This window comes from Artemia sp. Qi Xiang Cuo, chromosome 17 (genome assembly GCF_049724085.1).
Source record: "Artemia sp. Qi Xiang Cuo chromosome 17, ASM4972408v1, whole genome shotgun sequence".
Lineage (NCBI taxonomy): Eukaryota > Metazoa > Arthropoda > Branchiopoda > Anostraca > Artemiidae > Artemia > Artemia sp. Qi Xiang Cuo.
In genome coordinates, this window is record NC_142810.1 from 53,345,598 (window position 1) to 53,368,593 (window position 22,996).

At 36.2% G+C, this 22,996-nt stretch overlaps 1 long non-coding RNA gene across 5 annotated transcripts in view; it reads right to left on the minus strand.

Moving 5' to 3' along the window:
* Positions 1-4,488: 4,488 nt before the first annotated feature.
* The window catches only part of LOC148942338 (uncharacterized), a 75,647-nt gene continuing 57,139 nt past the window's right edge, over positions 4,489-22,996 (minus strand). For 2 of the 5 annotated variants that reach the window (XR_016143166.1, XR_016143168.1), the window contains 2 exons: positions 8,437-8,722; positions 4,489-4,637 (listed from right to left, as the gene is read on the minus strand). This is a non-coding gene — a long non-coding RNA (uncharacterized LOC148942338). Of the gene's footprint in view, positions 4,638-8,436; positions 8,723-11,118; positions 11,166-20,612; positions 20,634-22,996 lie in introns of those variants that run through there. The other 3 variants (XR_016143169.1, XR_016143167.1, XR_016143170.1) reach the window with 3 other exon arrangements.

Consider the following 22,996-nt stretch of genomic DNA (forward strand, 5'->3'; position numbering starts at 1 on the left):
TTATCTAAGGTAATCAACTCCGTTGGACAAAATGGATATCTCAAAGTTATTAGTTGATGTGGGGGGGTCACTGATGGGCGCGGGGGGGGGGGGCTCTTTGCCCTCCAAGCACTTTTGACTATTAAAACGGGTACAAGCCCTTTTAATCTCCAATCGAATGAGCTTTTCTTGAGGTTTATAAGACAACGCTTTCTATAAAAACCTAATAGGCCCAAGAGATACGACTCACAACCCTTGCCCTAAGGACGGTAGGGAATTAATCTACACAAAAACATGTTATCCAAGAGTAGATTAATATCGCTGAACAAAATGGCCCTCTTACAACTTTGAGTGGGTGTGCTTGAGGGAATGATGGGCGTGGGGGGGGGGGGTCGGTGTCGGTCAAAAAATTTCGACTACTAAAAAGGGTACAAGTCCTTTGAAGTTTCAATCGAATGAGCCTTTTTTGAAGTTTCTACGACAACGCCTTCTATTTAAACCTTATATACCCTCAGGGAATAACTTACAACCCTTGCCCCTTGGGTTGTGGGGGAGTGTCCTCCTCAAAAAAAATATTTTCTATCTGGAAATCAACTACGCTGAACAAAATGGATATCTCAAATTTTGTATGGGTTGGTTTGGGGGGAATCCTGGGCGGGGGGGAGGGGGATAGTTGCCCTCCAATCACTTTCGACTATTAAAAAGGGCACTAGCCACTCCAATTTGCAATCGAATTGGAAATTGTTTCCAATTCGATTGGAAACAATTGTGCTCACATCGTTCTTTACTTAGGCAGCGCTAGCGCGCTGCCTATGATAAGCATCTTTTTCCCATTTTTGCTCCCCTTCTAGCGGGGCCCTGGAAAATCTTAGAAAGCTTTTTAAGGGCTCATTTAAAAGTACATCTACGTGCTTTTGCAATTCACAAAACAAATTTTTAAAAATGAATTCATTTTTTTTTACAAAAAACTGTAGACAATTTCATATACTTTAAAGGGTGTCTTGAATAACAACGATGACAACGTAGTTCGTTTTTTTTACAAGTTCCTGCAAAAAAAAAAAGCTGAAAGCTCTCTCCTGTGTGTAAGATTTGTTCTTAGTCATGAAACAAAGAACGAAAAGTAAGATTTAAAAAAAGGAAAAGGAAGGAAAAACAGAAAGTGAATTTTTTTATAAATGACCTACGCAGTGTTGGGTTCTAATCCATCAAGGTTAAGGTCAACAATGCTTTCACAGGGTTTGCAGAACCAATCCGCAATCTACTCCATCTTAGGCAGCAGAATAGCGCTGCCTAATAAAAGAGCGTCGTGGGCACAATGTAATATTTATCCATTATTGTTGTTTGGTTCTACACCAGGGCACGTCGCATAGAAAGAGTTGTCGTAGAAACTTCAAAAAGAGCTCATTCGATTGGAAATTGAGAGGGCTAGTGCCCTTTTGAATTTTTAAAAGTGACTGGAGGGCGACCAGCCCCTCCCACGCCAGTTACTTCCCCAGCCACACCCAATCAAAATTTTGAGGTAGGCATTTTGGTCAGGGTAGTTGAAAGGTCCGGATATGAAGTCGTTGAGGATGAAAACCCCCCACAGCCCTCAGGGCAAGGGTTGTAAGTTATACCCTGGGGGCATATAAGGTTTTTATAGAAAGGGTTGTCTATAAACTTCGGAGGAGGGTTTACTGGATCGGTAACCAGAAGTTCTAATGCCCTTTTTAATAGTCGAAAACGATTGAAGGGCAACCAGTCCTCTCTGCCAATCATTTCTTCAAACACATCCTATCAAAATTTTGAGTCATTTTGTTCAGCTTCATTGAAAGGTCCGAAAATTACGTCTTTGAGGACGACAACCCTCCAGATCCATCAGGGCAAGGATCGTAACTTATGTCACGGAGGAACAAGGTTTTTTATAGAAAGGTTGGTTGTATGAATGACGGAGGGGGCCTATTGGAATGGAAATCAGAAGTTCTAGCGTCCTTTTTAAGAGTTAAAGTTATCAGACGGTAGATATCCCCCTACACACACACACACACGTCGTACTTTACCGAAATGCATGTAATATAAATTTTTGAGATGGCCATTTGTTGTCGTAGAAACTTTAAAAAGGGCTTATTCGACTGAAGATTGAAGAGGCTAATGCCTACTTTAGTAGCTGAAAGTGATTGGAGTGCAACCAGTCCCCCAACACCCATCATTTCCGCTAACACTTCTGGTTGAAAGTTTGAGATAGTCATTTTGTTTGGCGTTCTTGAAAGATCCGGAAATTATGTCCTTGAGGATGAGAACCCCACATCCCTTAGGGCAAAGGTTGTAAGTTATGTCCCGAGGGCATATAAGGTTTTTATAGAAAGGGTTGACGTATAAACTTTGAAGGGGGTTCATTGAATTGGAAACCAGAAGTTTTATTGCCCTTTTTAAGCGACAAAGTGATCGGAGGGCAGCTAAACCTCCCCCCCCCCCGTCGTATTTTCCCCAAATACATCCAATAGACATTTTGAGATAGCCCTTTGTTAAAAAGTAATCCAAAGATCAGATAACAAGGCCTTTGGGGTTGACACAACCCACCAGAGTCTGGGGGGAAGGGTTGTAAGTTATAACCCGGGGGCATATAAGGTTTTATGGAAGAGGCGGTTGTGTGAACTTAGAGGAGGCTCATTTGATTTGAAGTATATAGTTTTAGTTCTCTTTTAAGAGTCAAAGGTGAAGGAGGGAAAATAGTCCCTCTCCTGACATCCTCTTTTCCCCAAACATATTCGATTGAAATAGGAGATATCCATTTTGTTACCAATAGTTCAAAGAGCATATAACAACTTCAGGGTAGACCCAACCTCCCAGAGCCAAGGGGCAAGCGTTTTAAGTTATGCCCCTGGACATATAAGGTTTTCTATGGAACGGGTGGTCGTATAAGCTTTGAATCAGTGGAGCTCATTCGATTGGAAGTTTTAGTACTCTCTTCAATAGTAAAAAGTAAAAGAAGGGCAATCACCCCCCCCCCCATGCCAATCATTCCCTAATTCACATCCGACAAAAAATTTAAGAGATCTATTTTGTTCAGTATTTTTGAAAGGTCCAGTAATTACTTTGGGGATGTCAACTTCCACACAGTCCTCAGGGCATTGGCTGTAAGTTTGGCAATTCTTTTATTGTTTATATATAGTATATGTTATTCAGAAAGGTAAGCATGTTTAAACTTTACTTCTTAAGAAGACAAAGGACATTGAGGTGATCCGTTTACAAAATGCTGAAGGGAGCACTGAACTAAATAAAAAAAAACGTTATGTATGTACGGATTGTATAAAGGGCGTAATTCAGGAGCGACTGATTATATTAATTTGGAAATGATAACGGAGATGATTAATGAATGATAACGGAGATGATAACGGAAATGATTAAAAAGACAATAATTGCATGCTACCAATACTGCTATTACTAGCACACTACTCAATTTAAAATATTGAGGGGAAATTAAAAATAAGTCAAAAAACGCTATGCACATGCACATTGTCAAAAGAACCAATCTCAAGAATTGATCCGGGTATTAAATTAAAACTTTCAGAGAATACTTAAAGGGGAACATCATCTGACCCAAAGGCAATATTCCCACACTACAGCTAATACTACTATCACAGCTACATTTACTATTACTACAACTACAACTTCTATTGCAACTACTTAAGCCTAAGAGCACTGAGACCAAAAAGATTAGAAGGTAACTAGCCCCTCTTACGCACCTTTTCCCCCAAAGACACGGTATCAAAATTATCAGATAGCCATTTGGTTCAGCAAAGTTGAAAGGTCTAATAATTATGCTTGTGGCGATGACATAATCCACCGAAATTTTTCAGATAAAATTTTCCGGGAAAAATTTTCTGCAGAGGGGTAATAAATCTTGGTGAGACTTGAAAACTATCGGAAACAAATCAAGATTCAACTGATAGCAACGAGCAACATTGAAACTTGAAAATATGAACAGAAGCAAGTACAGAGGGAAATGTAGACATCTACACAGACGAACAGTAACATATACAAGGGAAAATGAGAGAGAAATATAAAAGACGGAGTATAGGAAAAGGAAATAAACGCTTTAATTTACGAATGATTCCAAGTCCGCGGGAAATTTTTGCTCGTATTACTTGAACTTGTCACTTGAACGATAACTTTCCATCCAAAAGAACTCCCAGGAATCGCACATATCGATCGGGGGGCGGCTTATGGAGCCTCTTAAATCTAATTCAATGTTTATTCCAATTCAATGTTCCTTGTGTTTCAGTAGTTTTTCTTAATTAATTCTGTCAAAAAGTTAAATTTCAGCGTACAGTGTGAGGACTTGGGGAGGGGGCAGCCACACTTAGGTGTGGTACAATTTTTGTTCATTTTATCTTAATATTCATCCTTCCTTTCAGTTGAAAAAACCCATTGTTTTTTTATTCAAATAGAATAATAATTGGAATTATCATTATGCAGCGTCTCCTTTTCCCAGAAACTCACAAACTAGAAAATTAAAATGTCTAATGTTGTTATCTTTATTATCCATAAATAAATAAATTACAAAATCAAATACATGAGCGTCCATACCATCTACCGAAATCTCATTTTTCGCCAAAATCTAACTTTTTCATGAATCAAACACATTCAGAGTTTTCTTTCTTCAATATGTTCATTGTCTGAAAAGTAAAATAATCAGAAATTACTAAGTAATTATAACTCACATCTCCCCTTAAGGGTTTAAATTTACCTAGAAACGATAAAAATGCCCATCAAAATATTAGTTTCTCACTTTGATGTGATTACCTGAAGGATCAATGGTATAGGCAAGAGTTCATAGAAAATGTTTTTCTAGTACTGTACATCAATCAGATATTTAAAGCTTAGTATTTAAGGGTCAAAGGACCAGGGGGATATAGGGAGATTTCCAGGGACTGCAATTCAGTCTCATCTGTTAGATTGCGTGAAAAAGGATGTTACGCATTCCTATCCTAAAGTGGTTGGGGTGTATTTAGATCCAAAAGTTATAACTAGGATGCAAAATTTTGCTTCCCATCATGTTTGGTCCGAATATAAAACCCAATTTGATCAGTGTGCAGATGAAAAGACTCCCCCCCCCCTATAAGTCAGACTTGCAGTCAGGGAATAAAATTTTGATTTTGTCCTCGTTTTTCGAATGCTACCAAAATCATTCTATCGAGAGAAACTGGTAAGGGTCTAACTTTATTGTTTTGTTTCGGAACGTTTGAATCTCTGGCCAGATCGATGAATATTACATTTGAAAAAACTTGCAAAGATTTCTCGCCTGAAGCCACCAAGGATGATTTTGGCTTGTCTTTAAGTTAAAGCATACCGTGTATGAGCGGAAGAAAAGTTTTATTTCTATATCAGATATCAGAGAAAATTATGCGAAGTTGCTTGACCAAGCTTCTGTTTCTTTAAGCCAAATTTCTACTTTAAAGTGGAGAGCTCCGTTTGAGCGGCCAAGTAGAGCAGGCAGGAATTTCAGATTGAAATAAGATTCGATTCTGAAAGCCCTTATAATAGTCCTTATAAAGTTTTATTTCTATATCAGATATCAGAGAAAATTATGCGAAGTTGCTTGACCAAGCTTCTGTTTCTTTAAGCCAAATTTCTACTTTAAAGTGGAGAGCTCCGTTTGAGCGGGTAGAGCAGGCAGGAATTTCAGATTGAAATAAGATTTGATTCTGAAAGCCCTTATAATACCAAGAACATCAAAATAATGTTTGTCCCTGGACCCATCTTAAGTCTCTTCGTAGCTGAAAAGTTACGATTTTCTTATAGTTTTCTTTTGATTGCTTCAAAATTATGAATTTTGTAGGACAGTTCACATTTTCGTCATCATTGCCAAGTTGAACAATAAAAATATGTACAACAAATTTTTAATTCACTGTATTTTACAACAGTTTTCGTCCGTGAAAACCGAAAAATTAACAGTATATTGATTTCCAAAGACAACCACATTTTCAAAGGAAAGCTATACCTTCTTAAGCTGTGTTGTGCTGCAACGTTTAGCTTATTTTTAGCTGGTCTCACCCCCTTTTCTGTGTTAGCATCTGACACCTACTAGAAGAATAAGCTTCTTAACTACTTGTGGAGGTATTTTACATAATAAATCGACTTCCCCTCTCACACCACTTTTTTTCCCAAAATCGTCTGATAAAAATTTTGAGATAGTTTTGTTTCAGTATAGTTGAAATTCCCAATAACTATGTCTTTGGAGATAAATTGACCCCCTACAGCCCCTGGGAAAGGACTTAAAGTTATAAAATTTACCTATTGTTTTATTTGTTATTGGGAAGTATGCATAGCCTACATTTTTCGAGTGGGAAGGGGAGGACGGATTCTCTGCTGGAAGGATTTTGCACGATGAAAGTTTTTCATGGAGAGGGAAGTTTCCAGGGGGTAAAATTTTCAGGGGAAATTTTCACTGAGTGAGACAGTTTTGTTCTTCAGCATAGTTGAGGCCCAATAGCCATGTCTTTAGAGATAAAATGACCCAGTACAGCCCCTAGGGAAAAGTTTTTAAGTTATAAAATTTACCTATTGTTTTATTTGTTATTGGGAAGTATGCATAGTCTACATTTTTCGAGTGGGAAGGGGAGGACGGATTTTCTACTCGAAGGATTTTGCACGATGAGAATTTTCCATGGAGAGGAAAGTTTCCAGGGGAAAATTACACTGGGTGAGATAGCTCTGTTCTTCAGCATATTTGAAAGGCCCAATAACTATGTCTTTAGAGATAAAAGGACCCCCTACAGCCCCCTGGGGAAAGGTTTTTAAGTTATAAAATTAACTATTGTTGTATTTGCTAAATAAATTATAATAAAACACAAAAAAAACATATCCGTTAAGGGGGAAAATACAAAAATTCCCAGCATACCGTGCAGGGGAAACCTTTCTGATTATAGTGGCTTCATATATCAGCTCAAGGGTACTCTTCCAATGCAAGCAAAAGTGGGCGGCATATATTTACCGAAATTGCACCTTATTAAGTTGCTTTCCCTATGTTTTCTATAACTAAACGAACTTTCTTGTGTACTAATAACTGCACTAATTACTAATAAACAAATACATATTTAGAATCACCATAAAAGCTGATTTTTTGATTGATTGTTATCAATAGTTAGGCTCTTACAATTTCGTTATTGACAAGGATCATTGTTTACTTACCATTCATTACTATGAAGAATTTAATTTTTTTTGTTACTCCAACCAAATCATATAGAAAAAATATTTGTGGAAAACTAGAAACGGGTCACTCAGTCACAAATTGGAACTTATATTTTCCTTATCAAGGGTTATCGATTGGCAGACAGCCAACAATGGGATAACGCTTATTTTTTCCATGTTTTTTTCCCTATACTGCTCTTTTTCCTTCGGTTTCCTTATAATTACATTATAGTCCCAAATTTCAAGGGGGGAGGGCATGGCCCTCCTGCCCCCCTTACCGGCGCCCATGAATATAACATCCCTAAAGAACTTAAATGGAAATAACTTCATCAGTTACAAACAAAGTATAATCATCTACTGAACAAATACTGACAAAACTCTCCAAAAGTGACCCCGCGTACCTCAGCGCCTCTAGACGCAAAATGTTGAACTACTTAATCGCTCCAAGCCAATAAATTAAATAATAAATGCTAGAGCGTGATGTACACGGAACAAGTATAATCACCTACGGAACTTGTGATTCAGTCGCCAGGTTCGCATAGGTATGGAATCGTCTCCGGAGACGCGGACAAAGGGTCACTTTTTTGTGTGGAGAGGATAGGTTTTGTCAGTACTTGTTCCGTAGGTGATCATACTTTGGTTACAAACAACAGTTTTGGTATTAAGATCTTATGGAAAATCTACAGACAATCCGCCAATTCGGGAGCGGGGACAATTGTCCTGTAACTTTTGAATAACACACCTCTGGCTAATTAAAAAAAAGGCCAAGGTATTAAACAAAAATACTCAATCCAAAATAAATTCATTTTCATTATCAGAGATATTCTATAGATAACCTTTCTTACTGACATAGTCATAAATATAGCCATGACAAAAAAAAATAATGAATCAGAGTCAGCATAGTATCGTTTTAAGACCTATTACAAACAATATTATAACCTTTAGTGGGTGTAAGGGGCAGCAATACCACTCGTATTGTTGATAAATTCTATCTTTTTAAGTTTATATGATTATTCACTCTACGTTCAGTTGCATTTATTCATTCATAATAGTGTATGGTATTTATTAGTCTGATGTTTATTTATATAAATTTTTATTCCTGGTTTTTTAGTTTTCATTTATTTATTCGAACCAATTACTCTTCGTTTTAAGTGTTTAGATGATGTTTATATTATATTATATGATACGTTATTTCTACTCGTTTAGGTTTGAATATAGTCCTTTACTTTGCATTGATTTTTTTCAACAAAAAAAAAACCTTCTAGATTCATAAAAAGGACTTACTTCTTTGGGCCCATAACAAACGTAAGGTCTCCCGTTTCGTACACTTCCTCTTTTTGGGAATACTGTCCTTTCTTCGGTGGTTTTTCTATAAACAGGGTTGTCAAAACTTATGCCAAAATTTTCTTTTTTTAAGATACATTTATAGAGAGCGAAGCAACCGAGGGCCAAAATAGCAAATATAATTGTCAAGCCAACAATGAGGGGTAGTACTGAGATTCCACTTTCTATTTCTTCGCTAGGTGATAGGGTAGTGTCCATGCCAAGAACCTGGTTTAAGACCCTTCTCCTGAAATAGGTGTACTTTTTTAGTCATAAAACGTCGAGAAAAAAACTTCCATTTCGTTTCAAGAACAATGATACCAACTCTCGAACAGCTAGAATACTTTAATGTAATTTAAATCGAGATTAAAAGTAGTTTTTAACTCCTTTTACGCAATGCAAAAAGACAAATTATAAATAGTTTCAACCACACAAATTGACTGGCAGCTTAAAAAGAACTCGACCAGCTTTCCGTCTGGCCCCAAATGAACTGCCAAATGAACAATCTTTGGCGATCTGTTAGCCTTCAACCGTAAAACTGTCCGAGCCATCTCAAACTTTTTTTTCATTATTGTCCTAGAAAGGGAGGTAAACCTAAACTTTTTCACAAAGCTTTGTACCAAGGCCGTACCCAGGATTTCTTTTTCAGGGGGGGGGGGGGGTACTCAAAAAAAAATTCGGGGGGGGGGGGATTAACAAAAATCTATGCAAAATTTGTTTATATCCATTTTTGTTATGTTTTTACGAGTCAGACAAAAATTTCGGGGGGGGGGGGGCTCAAACCGAGTAAACCCCCTCCCCCTGGATACGGCCCTGACAGCCACATCATCCCTCTGGAAACAATTTAATAAGCCTTAATCTGCCTTCAAAAGCGTCAATGTTTTAGAACCATAGCCTTTGCCGTGAACCTTAGGACAAAATCTTTAAAAATAATCAATCTAAACGGGGATGGGAGAGAATATAGACGGGGATAATTATTCTATCTAAACGGGGATAGGAGACAATGTAGATGGGGATAATTTTATGAGCTATTTGCTGTTGATTTTTCGGAGAAATAGAAAAACAAAAAAGTGTTTTCTGAATATGAGAGCTGTCAGTTTTAGTGGAAGTTAAAAGTATTTTAGTTTTCATTTCAAAATTGAAACCCCTCCCCCTCCCTTAACATATTGATTCTTAGTACAAGTTCCTGGTCAAAAGCCTGAGGAGATTACTAGGTGGAAGGTGGCTATTTTCAGAATATATATTTTCGTTTAATATATCTGAGACTTGGCCAAATATTTGCTATATTCGTAAATATACCTTTCACAAGGGATTTTCTCTCGAATGGTACCCTATGAGGTCTTTATAGCCAAGAAAATGACTCAAGTTTGCTATGGGTTAGATTCTGGTGGGCTTGAGCGACACTATGCTGTTATTAGAGGGTCTGTTTAGCTCCAAATGTGTCCCAACATGCCCGCTTTTTAGAAAGAACACCTGAATGTTTTCATATTAAGTTCTTTTAAGCTTACTAGACCAAAACCAACGTTTATAAGACGGAAAAAAATACTCCCTCCAAAGTACCCATAAAAACTCCGTAGATTGGTGAAGGGGGTTGTCATAAGGGTCAAGGGCGGATTCCAGATTTTTTTTTGGGGGGGGGGGGGGCAGAATAGGTTGATCTGATAAACTTGCGTTAGGAGCACGTTAGGGGGGCGCCCCCCCTCGCCCCTTGGATCCGCCTATGATAAGGGAAAGATGTTTAAAAGCAGACCAACTATCGAAAATAATTTTTCATATTTATTTATACAATTACGTAGTCTGCTACATAAATCGAAAGTACTTTTCACTGATAAAAGAAAACAGTAGAATATTTCAAGAGATAAAAACAAGGAAAACTTTGTAGCCATTATAAAATTTCAATGCCTATTTTTCCATACTATTTCCTATTTCAAAGGGTGTATGCCCCATACCTCCTCAGCAAGGCCATATCCAGGGAGGTTAAAGGGTTCGAACCCCTTCCCCCGGAATGTCTGTCCGACTTGTAAAAACATAACAAAAAGGAATATAAAATTTTTTTGGATGTTTCTTTTCAAGTTTCTTTTAGTAAGACTCCTCCCCAAAAAATTCTTTTGTGACCCCCCAGTGAAATAAATCCTGGACATGGCCCTGTCTCCCACGCAGTAAATTTCAACCCTTGATCACACTCCATTGTTCTAAGTATACTAACTTTCTAGCTTGCATAGCACACTCCATGATTTTACACATGAATTTTTCGGACGGGGAACCATTGTGAAAACACAAAACGTAGGCTAATAACTATTCAAAAAAAAAAAAATTATTGATATCTTAGAAAAATTGAAATTTAACGGATGTGAGCTGGCAGTCTTGCGCAAAAGCCCTTAAAAGTACATGTCTAAATTTTGAGCAGAAAATATATAAATGAAAAACAAAGTTTCCCTACTTCCATTCTGGGAAGATCTCATACGATGAAAATTGGCCCCTTCTCCTCTGGGTGACCAAGATTTCACTAAAAGCGCAAGATCTGTTACTACTGAGGACTTTTTAAACCACTACTCCCTCAAGGAAAATAATTACTCGTGTTTGCTTCCCCTAAACCCCTACTCCCAACCTAAAAAACTTCACGCGAGTATTCTTGGCTCTTACCTGAACCAACAGAGAAAATTCTTTTAAAAACCTGGGAGATGATCAGCTCCAATCGATGTCACTAGCACAATTTTATATTAAGACTAAAGCAAGGAAATTTGAAGAATATAAACTAGTTAAACTTTTCAACTTTTGGTAGATTTAATCATATTAATTTACATTTCAATTTATGAAGTTTAAAAGTAGTTGACGATACTACATGATTACCCTATGACTGCCTAAGTCATAATTTTATTTAAATATTCCCAATATGAACAAGTGATAGTTTCAATTTAGTCCGTTCAGGGTCAATGATTTGTATCATTGAACTGATCTTTGCATACTAAAATAGTCATAAATATAAATTTCGTCATAAATTACGTCTACTATGGAAATGATGCTGCAAGAATGGGCGAGGGTATGGAGGTCAAGGTTTCTTACCTGAGTTGTTAGAAGGATCATAGGTTAGGTTTTTTTCCTCCAGCCTAAGCAACTTTATCCAGGCCAGCAAAGTTTTCCAGCTCACCGTTTGAATTACCAGAAAAGGATTTTATAGTGGTCCAAAATTACATATTTTACCATACCAATGGGCAATGGCCCTTGTTTTTGATCAATTGTTCATAAAGAACTAAGAAAGAAAGTCAGACTTTACTGGAAAGAGTAGGGGTTAAGAGTGGAGCAGTCCCCCTCACATAAGTAATCATTTCTGTCCTTGTTAAGTTTTAATCTTGCTTCGAACATTTTTTTAAATAAGTTAAAAATAAACTTTTAGAAAAATTAATTTCTGATCGTTTTAAAGTCATTCCCGGGCTTATCTGTGCCATAATGGGGGTTGCCCCTCTGTATACTGTTAAATTGTATAGACATTATCATTAAATCGATTGTCAGTGTCTTGTATTGATAGCCAAAAATTTCCTGAGGATTTACACAATTTATCTGGTACCTAATTTCCTTAGCTTTAGCCACTATCGTATTATCGATATTTGAAAAAAATTCAATGGCAGACGAAAATTTAGGATAAAATTTTAAACTTGAGTCCAAGTTGCGAACAGGGGTGAACAGGGTCATATACAATGTGTTATCCGTTGAGGGGATTTGAAAATATTTTTGGCGGGGTTTTACATAAAAAAGAATTTAAAATGCGCATCAAAAATTTGTTATATTCATTTTGTTATGCTTTTACGAGTCCGGATAAACATGAACTGTTATTTATACGAGGGTACTTAAAATCCAGCAATAGTCCAACAACTGAAACGTCGACTTGACGCCCTGTTCACCAGCAATGGCTCTGGAGGATCTTTGTTCTTTTTAACGAGTCCGACAATCATTTCGGAGTTAAGGTTCAAACCCCCTAACCCCCCCCCCTCCATCCCCCTAGATAAGGCCTTGGTTGTGAAGGTGATTCCCTTTTTTGTAACACTTTTAAAACCAAGGACTTCTTTCAAGTTGTAATTAAGCTATAATCAGGAGCAAATTAAAAGACTTGAACATTTTAAGATATATAGGTACATTATTGAAGACAAGGGCGCCCGCAGTGAATTTTCCAGGGAGGCAGACATCAGAATAGCAGTGGTAGGTGGGGGGACACATGAATATATTTTAGGATATATTAACTTCGGAGTAAGAAATATAGTTCTAAAAAAAAGAGCGAATTGCTTCCCCCAATGGGCAAGTCTTAGGGAAAATCGTTTCAGTAGATTCATCATTTAAGAGAACCCTGCTGTAGAGGTTTCAAGCTCCAATCTACAACATTTGGAATTTTACAAAAAAAAATCCAGAAAAAGATTGTGGATGCATGTTTATTTTGTTTCGTTGTATTCCCAGTGGTAATCGTAAAACCAAGCAATCTTGGCGAAATTCGCTTTATTAGATTCATCATATCAGTGAACCCTGCCGTAGAGGATTCAAGCTGAGCTCTACAAAATGTGGAATTTTGTAAAAAAAAAAAAAAATTAAAATAATTGTGGATATATGCTTATTTCTTTTGTTTTTTCCATGGGATGGTCGTATTAAATTAAAGATCATAGAAAATTGGGAGAGAGGTTACACGTAAATTGAAGGTTCCCCTTTAAGTGACCATAAAGATTGTGTCATGGGAAAGTGTTTTTTTTCTGCTATTTTAGAACACCAAACTGCGACTTTGCCGAAAACAGAACAGATATACAATCAATTAAAACTCTGAGAAGCTAATGGATATTAAAATTACAAAAAAGTTTCAAAGAAAAGTAAAGAAATTTTTCAAAGAAAAGTAAAAAACTCCATTAAACCAAATTTTAAGGAATAAAAAATATTTATTCCTTAAAATGTTAATAATAATTGATTTATTAAATTTATAAAATTGAAAACATAAAAAAAATAATCACTAAAGTGCAAATTGTGTTCTGGTCTTGGGAAGGCACAGGGGTTTTGAGCCCTACTCAAGTTAATTTCTGCTCGTTTTGAGTTTGAGTCACTTATTTAATGTAATTTCTGTTCGTTTTGGGTTTCATTTATTTATCGAAGCAGATTTGTAATATTTTTACGCTTCGTAGATTATTTGATTTTATTTTTGTTCATTTTTGGTTCAATGGAGTTCTTTAATTTTCTTTGGAAAACTTATTTTGTGGAAAAAGTTTTTTTTAATTAATTTCTGTTCGTTTCATATTGACATAGTATTTTCAGGACAAAAGAAAATAATAGTTCAAGTCTTTTCGGTTTTTTTTTAAGAATTTATAGTTTAGCTGCTATTTTATGCTGGAGAAAATTATCCACAATTTTTAACAATTAACACCCATTTAAAAATTTGGACACAAAAAGTGGTGTTAAATTTAGTTTTATAGCCCCTATAGTTGACCTGAAAAATAAACTAAACTAATTTTTTTCGCATGCTGACCAAAGGTCTGCGTTGCGCAGGTACCGATCTCCTGATTCAATTCCTTCGGCCGGGAGTGCAATACGTGGTACGGGGCAAGTCATCTGACGCTTCCCGTGTTAAAAAATAACACGTGCTGAAGAATAAAACTTGATACTATTTGCAAAAAAATTATCTATCTACGCTCTTTGACCGCTTGAATATACTTACACTCTTTTGATTTAGTTAAATTTTAGGAGCAAAAGTAGCCCCGAAAGTTTGAACGTAATACCATCAGTTGTTCTTCGGATATTGCTGAGATGTCTTATTGGCAATCAGCATACACACAGTGCTTTTTGACTTAATTTTACGCAACATTTAGTTTTTAGAAATAATGCACAAATAGCATAACTGTGGGGGGTTGACCTACGCAATAGCCCTAGAGATACAGTTACAAGACCTTTCAGCTATGCTGAACAAACTGGCTATCTTAAATTTTGATTGGAAGCGCTAGGAAAATTATGAGCTAAAGAGGAGGACTGATTGTCCTCCAATCACTTTTTATTCTTAAAAAGGGTACTAGAACTTTGAATTTCCAATCAAATTACCTCCTTTAAAATATAAAATAAAAAAAACAAGTTTTTTAAAAATGAAAGTAAGGAGCGACATTAAAACTTAAAACGAACAGAAATTATTCCGTATATGAAAGGGGCTGTCCTCTCCTCAACGCCTCACTCTTTACGCTAAAGTTTTTTATTGTTTTAAAAAATAAAGTTGTGAGACAGAGTCAAACTTTAGCGTAAAGACCGAGGCGTTGAGCAGGAGAAAGCCCCTTTCATATACGGAATAATTTCTGTTCGTTTTAAGTTTTAATGTCGCTCCTTACTTTCAGTTTAAAAAACTTGTTTTTTTTATTTAATTTCTGATCTTTTTTTAGTTAATGCAGCTTTTATTTTGGCTCACAGTCATTGAATAATTAAAAAAATTTGCATAAAAATTTTACTTTTCTTTTGCTAAATGGCTGTCTCTAAATTTGGTTCTGACGTAATTTACAAATTAACTTACGTAACCCCAGTAAATACCTCGCTCTTTATGCTAAAGTTCGAATTTTGTTCCAATTCTTTAAAAATTACCCCTTAATCACAAAAGCCGTTAATTAGAATAAATAGCTCTTACGAAAGTACTAAAAAATCTTTGGCTTAAAGAGCGAGGTATTGACAAGAAGGTGAACCCGGTCATATAGCTAATATTTTTTGTTCGTTTTAAGTTTTGATGTTGCTCCTTACTTTCAGTTGAAAAACTTATTTTTTATATTTAATTTCTGATTTTTGTTTTAAATAATGATGGGAAATCCGGCGCCCCCTTCATAGCCATATCCCTACCCCCCATGAAAACTTCCTTCATGAAAAAATCCTCCCATATAACCCCCGACCCACCCCACCCCCCACAACCAGAAAAAATTCCCCCTGAAAACGTCTGTATACTTCCCAATAACCAATACTATATGCTAACATTGGGTAAAGTTCATAACTTTCAGCCCTCCCCCTGGGGGCTTTGAGGGATTAAGTCATCCTAAAAGACATATTTACAATATTTTCGACCATGCTGAACAAAATGGCTATCTCAAAATTTTGATCGGGTAACTTTGGGGAAAAAATGAGCGTGGGAGGGGGCCTAGTTGCCCTCCATTTTTTTGGTCACTTAAAAAGGGCACTAGAACTTTTAATTTCCGTTCCAATGAGCTCTCCCACGATATTCTAGGAATACTGGGTCGATACGAACACCCCTGGGAAAAAGAAAAATAAAAAAAAAGAAAAAAAAAAAATAAATAAACACGCATCCGTGATCTTTCTTATGGCAAAAAATAGAAAATTCCAAATTTTTGCAGATAGGAGCTTGAAACCTCTATAGTAGGGTTCTATGATACGCTGAATATGATGGTGTGATTTTCATTTAGGTTCTATAGCTTTTAGGGGGTCTTTCCCTCTTTTTTCGAAAATCAGCTCAGGCGCGTAACTTTTGATGGGTAAGATTAAACTTGATGAAACTTATATATTTGAAATGAGCATTAAAATCTGATTCTTTGGATGTATCTATTGGTATCAAAATTCCGTTTTTTAGAGTTTCAGTTACCATTGAGCCGGGTCGCTCCTTACTTACAGTTCGTTACCACGAACTGTTTGATCAATGATAATACTTGCTATGATAAAGCAGCGCTGCCTATGATAATGTTTTTAATTTTTGTCTCCACACCTGAGGGCGGAATAACGGGGAAATTGAGAGAGCACAAATCATAAGGAGTGTCAAAAGAGAGGGAAGGGAGGCTCTGAACTATGGAGGAAAGAAATTTGTCTGTCCAGAGGGGGTCTCTTCATGACGGAGGCATTGGGAAGATTGGATCTTCTGTGACAGGAGGGGCAACGGTGATTCATTATTAAGTTCTTTGAGGATAGTAAGCATCCTAATTAGTAAGCATTAATATATGCTCTTTGGACTATTTTGAACAAAACTACCATCGCACAATTTAATTCAGATACATTTGGTGAAAAAAGGGTTAGTTGGCGGGGGGGGGGTCTAGTTGACCTCTATTACTATGTACTTTTAAAAGCGAACTAGAACTTCCAATTTCAATCATTTCTTTGAGGATAGTAAGCATCCTATCTCTTGGATTGGGAGAACAGGGAGTACAAGGGCAAGGTAGAACAGGCGATTTTGAACAATTTACCTGTAAGATTGAGTTATTTTTTGAGGAACGCTAAGGACACACCATCGATCAGTCCAATTAGCTGCATCAATTTTTGCATACTTTTCAGTTCCGGCATGAAATGAACAATTGCACCATCCACGTTAAACTGAGTTGGAAAACACTCTCAGTGTGCATACAGAACAGACTAGTCTTTGTCTAACCATAACCATTCCTTGTAATTTTTTTACACCAAGAGCTTAACTACTAGAATGATAAATCTCGAGATGTTCACATGTCGGATGCTAGATGAACTTATATATACTATATGTAAGCAATGAGCAAATTGCATATCTTGCAGCCCTTTCCTTGAGGCCATGGGAGGGGGGGGGGGGGTTGACATACCCAAACGCATAATTACTGAACCTTTCAACAATGCTGAAAAAATTGATGTCTCGAAACCTTGTTTGGATGTTTGTTATGGAAAACGATGGGCATTGGGGGAGGGGGGGAGGTCTCTCAAATCACTTTGACTCATAAAAAGGGCACTATAACTTCCAATTTAAAATTAAATGAGACCCATCAGAGTTTAATACGACAATCCATTCAATACGAACCTAATATACCCCAGGGCATAACTTAAATCCCTTGTCCCAGGGCTCTGGGGGGGGGGGGTGCCAACCCTGGAGGCATTAATATATGCTCTTTGGACTATTTTGAACAAAACTGCCATCGCACAATTTCATTCAGATACATTTGGTGAAAAGAGGGTTAGTTGGCGGGGTGGGGGTCTAGTTCACCTCTATCACTATGTACTCTTAAAAGCGAAGTAAAACTGCCAATTTCAATCAAATGAGCCCCCTCTAAAGTTTATACAACCCTCCATTCCATAAGAACCTTAAATTTACCTGGGGCATAGCTTACAACCCTCGTCCTCCGGCTTCGGTGGTTTGTATCAACCCAAATGCCTTGTATTAGGATCTTTGGACTATTTTGAATAAAAGGACTGTCTCAAAATATCCATTGGATGCATTTCGGGAAAATACGACATCGGGAAAACCAATGTCATGGAGTTCGTTGGCCCTAGCCTTGGCAAGGTTCAGTGCTTCCTATGGCCACAAGCAAATCCATTCGACATTGCGAGTGGATACTCACTCTCTTTCAAAGGTGTAGAGCTTCAAGCAAGGTATTACCTAACAATCTACTCAAGACACCTATAGTTTTCACTACAAACAAGTGTTTGGCTACTACCCATTTCCCTAACTGTAAAAACATACAGCCTGCTGCGTGTTTGGTGCTTTACTAAAAACAAACTATATTACAAATTATATCTTGCGTAATTGTTACAACAATTAAAATAAAATAGAAAATGTCGTGAAATAAAATCTTGAACTTATGAGCTTTCAGCAATTAATACTTAATTTAATTTTATTAGTTCTTGCCAAGACTGGTTGCAGACACATTTAGTTTTATTTTGGAATAAAATATTATTTTGAAATAAGGAACTTGAAACACTTAGTAAAGGCCATATAAAACTTAAAATCAGAAGTAACAGAACCTACAATAACTCAAACTCAAAACGACCAGACATTACTGCTAAAGAATAAATAAAACTGTACGAATATAAATTAAACAAACAATCATAGCAAAAAACATACGATAGGTAGGCCTGCTAATATAAATGAGTAAGTAAATCTTAAAACGAGTAAAGCTTAATTTGAATATGCAAATCAAGCTTAAAGCGAATAAGGATATTTTGCTATTGAAGTATAAATGAAACCCAAAACAAGCAGAAATTAAATAAACAATCATACGAAACAAAAATGCAATAGGTACTGATGTAAATCAATAAATAAATCTTGAAACGAACAAATATCACTACAAACAAGAGTTTGGGTAGGGTATTACCTCCTTCTCCCACTGTAAAAGTACAAAAGCTACTGCGTCATTGGCGCTGTACTAAAAACAAATTATATTATTAAATATTTTCTTTTGTACTATCAACCCCCCCCCCCTCCACGCACATCGTTTTCCTTAATACCTCCAGTGAAAATATGAAGATAACAATTTTGTTCATCGTAGTTGAAGAGTCCGGATATTATGTTTGTGAGGAAGACAATCCCCCCCCCCCCCCCACTAAAGTTCTTAGGGAAAGGGTTGTAAGTTATGCCCTGTGGACATTTAAGGTTCTTATAGAAAGGCTGGTGGTATATGCCTTGGAGGGGACCTATTGGATTGGTAATCAGAAGTTCTAGTGTCCTTATTAAGAGTTAAAGTGACCAGAGTGCAGCTACCCCCCCTCCCCGACACACACACAAAAACGTCATTTTTTCCCGAGATACATCCCGACTGCATTGTAGTTTTAAGAGTATACCCATTATGGGCATCGTCAAAAAACTTCTATGATAAATAAATACAAAAAAATGAAACATAAAATTCAAAAGATTAGACTTAAAGAAGTATAAATAATGGGAGGGGGAAAGGGTAAAAAGTTTGTGGGGGGGGGGGTAAAAAGTTGGGAAGGAAAGGGGCATTGGGGCCTTCAGAGGTTGAGCCATTGACGACTAAGTGATGTCGTATCATCGCCTAAAATGTATACGACTTTTTGTAATATTTCCAATAGTATACCCACTATGGGCATCGTAAAAAAAACTTCATGTTCAATAAATATAAAGAATAAAAAATAAGTTAAAAAATTACTTAAAAAAGGTATAAAATATGGGGGGGTAAAAGTTGGGGGAGGAGGGTAAAGAATTGGGAGGGGCATTAGGGCCTTTGGAGGCTGAGTCATTGATGACTAAGAATTGTCGTATCATCGCTTAAAATATATATGCATTTTTGTAATAGCTCCAATAGTATACCCACTTTGGATCAAATCCATAACCCCCTCACTACTGGATTTCTTTTCATCAAACTTTTTGTGTAAAACAGCACGAAATGTATGCTATAAGAAGTATTTGTAATAACGCCAATAGTATAGCCTACCCCCTATGAGCGTCGTAAAATGCATTCCCCTCTCACTACTTATTATCTAGGGATTTTCTAGATTTCTAAGGATTCTATTCTAAAATTCTATTCTCGGTGCCTTTTAATCTAAAACATTTAAAATCTCACTTTATATTAACTTAATGATCTGTTTCGAAACAGCATTAAGAATTCACCAGTCAAATATTCCTGAAATTTCAGAAAATCTTTAGCGAACATTTTAGATCATTATGCAATCTGTTTCACAATAACAGCAAGCTCATCCTTAGGTAAAGGCCACATCCATTGCACGAGTCAAGTCAGTGACATTCACGAGCGCCTGGCCTTGATAGAGGTCACAGATTTCTCAAAGCTGCCTGGCATTCATAGTTCGTTGGTCCTGGCCTTGGCATGGTTCCTTGCTTCCTATGGCCACAAGCAAATCCATACGAAACTGCGAGGGGGTATTCACTCTCTTTGAAAGGTGTAGAGCTTCAAGCAAAGTATTACCTAACAATCTACTGTCTTGAAAAATCTTGGAAAAAGCCAATAAATTAAACAGAATTCCCATGATTTTTGAATAAAATATCATTATATATATATATATATATATATATATATATATATATATATATATATATATATATATATATATATATATATATATATATATATATATATATATACATATATATATATACATATATATATATATATATATATATATATATATATATATATATATATATATATATATATATATATATACATACATACATACATACATACATACATACATACATATATATATATATTTAGTATATCGGTCTTTTATACCGGGTCTTTTTATATCGGTCATCGGTTTTTATTAGCGTCTTTTTATTTCCGTCAGTATATTTCTATCTTTTGTATTTTATACGTGATGTATTTGCAAATATTATTTATATATTTTTCAATAGTGATACAAGTAAATAAAAGTTCAAATAGGGATAAATCCTTTTAATAGACAGTGTTTCACAAACAATGATAGGAACTCACAGAAAATACTAGATATTTCGGTCACATATGCAGTGACTGTCATCAGCAGTAAAACTAAACTAAAACAATTTAGAACAATAGTTTATATACGAAATCAAACAAAACTACAAACTGTTTAATTCTCTAATTCTTTTCAAAGCAAAGGCGGAAGCTAGCCTCTTTGACATTCTTGGATTCGGTTCATTAGCGTTCAATGATATAACACTTGGACAGAGGTCAACTACACTGTGTGAACTGAAATTTACTCTGTCAGACTTGAATAAATTATCGTAGATAGAGTTCAGCCTAAATTCACCTATGTCACGATTCAAAGCTTTATTCTTGAATAATTTTCTTTATTTCAAGAATTTCACGAAAATTTTGCTTTAAACCCCCGTCCCTAGAAATCAAAGAGACAGTATCGAACAGAATAAAATGGTCTGGAAAATAAGAAATATGTTCTGAAAGGGCTGAAATAAAATCTTCAGACTTAGAATCTTGCTTGAAGGCCGAAGAAATAGAATCTTTATGCTGTACTAATCTCATTTCCAAATTCTGGTTAGTACATCCCAAATATGAGCTTCTGCAAGTACATGGGATCTGATAGACCCCACTTTGTTGTCCCAATGAAGTTAGATCCTTCCCAGAATTAAGAAAACTACACAAACTATTATCAAACAGTTCGTGGTAACGAACTGTAAGTAAGGAGCGACCCGGCCCAATGGTAACCGAAACTCTAGAAAACGGGTTTTTGATACCAATAGATACATCAATAGAATAAGATTTCAATTTTGAATTCGAATATATACCTTTCATCAAGTTTAGTGCTACCCATCAAAAGTTACGTGCCTGAGAAAATTTGGCTGATTTTCAAAAAAAGAGGGAAAGACCCCTAAAAATTATAGAACCTTAATGAAAATCACACCATCATATTCAGAATATCAGAGAACCCTACTGTAGAGGTTTCAAGCTCCCATCTACGAAAATGTGGAATTTTACATTTTTTGCCAGACGAAAGATCACGGATGCGTGTTTATTTGTTTGTTTGTTTGTTTTTTTCCCCAGGGGTGATCGTATTGACCCAGTGGTCCTAGAATATCGTGGGAGGGCTCATTCGAACGGAAATTAATAGTTTTAGTGCACTTTTTAAGTGACTAAAAAAAATGGAGGGCAACTTAGCCCCCTCCCACGCTTATTTTTTTCCCAGAGTCACCCGATCAAAATTTTGAGATAGTAATTTTGTTCACCATGGTCGAAAATATGATAAATAAGTCTTATAGGATAACTTAATCCCCCGAAGTTCCCAGAGGGAGGGCTAAAAGTTATGAACTTTACCCAATGTTAACATATTGTATTGGTTATTGGGAAGTATACAGAAGTTTTCAGGAGGTTTTTTTTCTGGTAGTGGGTGGTACGGGTGGGTCGGTGGTTATGTTGGAGGATCTGTTCATGAAGGAAGTTTTCATGGGGGAAGGGAAATTGCCAAGAAGGGGGCGCCGGACTTGCCAGCATTATTTATTGGTTATTGGGAAGTATACAACCATTTTCAGGAAGGATTTTTTCTGGAGGGGGGGGGCTAGAGGAGAGAGTTACTCTGGAGAATATTTCCGTGGAGGATGTTTCTTTGGGGTAAGGGACATTTCTATGAAGGGGGCGCCGGATTTCCAAGCATTATTTAAGAAACATTCAGAAATTAAATAAAAAAAAATAAGTTTTTTCAACTGAAATGTAAGAAGGAATATTAGAACTTAAAACGAACAGAAATTATAACGTATGTGAGGGGGATCTCCCCCAAGTCAATACCTCGCTCTTTACGCTACAGTTTTTTTTTTAGTGCTTTTTTTTAGAGCAAATACTAAAGATCCGGTCAGTTAAAGAAATAATCAAACCAGTTTTTACTTGGCGAGCGTGACCGAAACTATAAGACAAAAATCTATTGTTATTTGTTGGTTTTCTGTAAATTTTAAAATCCAGACTATTTTCATTTTTATAAAAAGAACATAAATACTATGAAGTTTTCCCTTCTCTTCTAATTCGACAGTACCCGTTAACCCCCCCCCCAAAACAATTTAGATGTTCCACAATCCTTTTAATTACTCTTCCCAATCAGCTCATACTGAAATTATGTCATCCATATACCGGCCCCAAAAAATATTAAAAAGAAATATGAGCCTAACAAGATTATTTCAATATTATCCACAAATATATTAGCTAATAATGGGGATAAAGGGACCCCCACAGGTAAACCATTTACTTATTCGAAAAAAATCCTCTCTGAATTGAAAAAAAATAAGAGAACTTATTGCACAGCCTTACTAAATACATAATTACAGAAACTTCCAAATCTGTTTTGCCACTAATCAAGTCCAAAGTTCTTAACAGCTTTCTTTCTAGGAGAGTTTTGG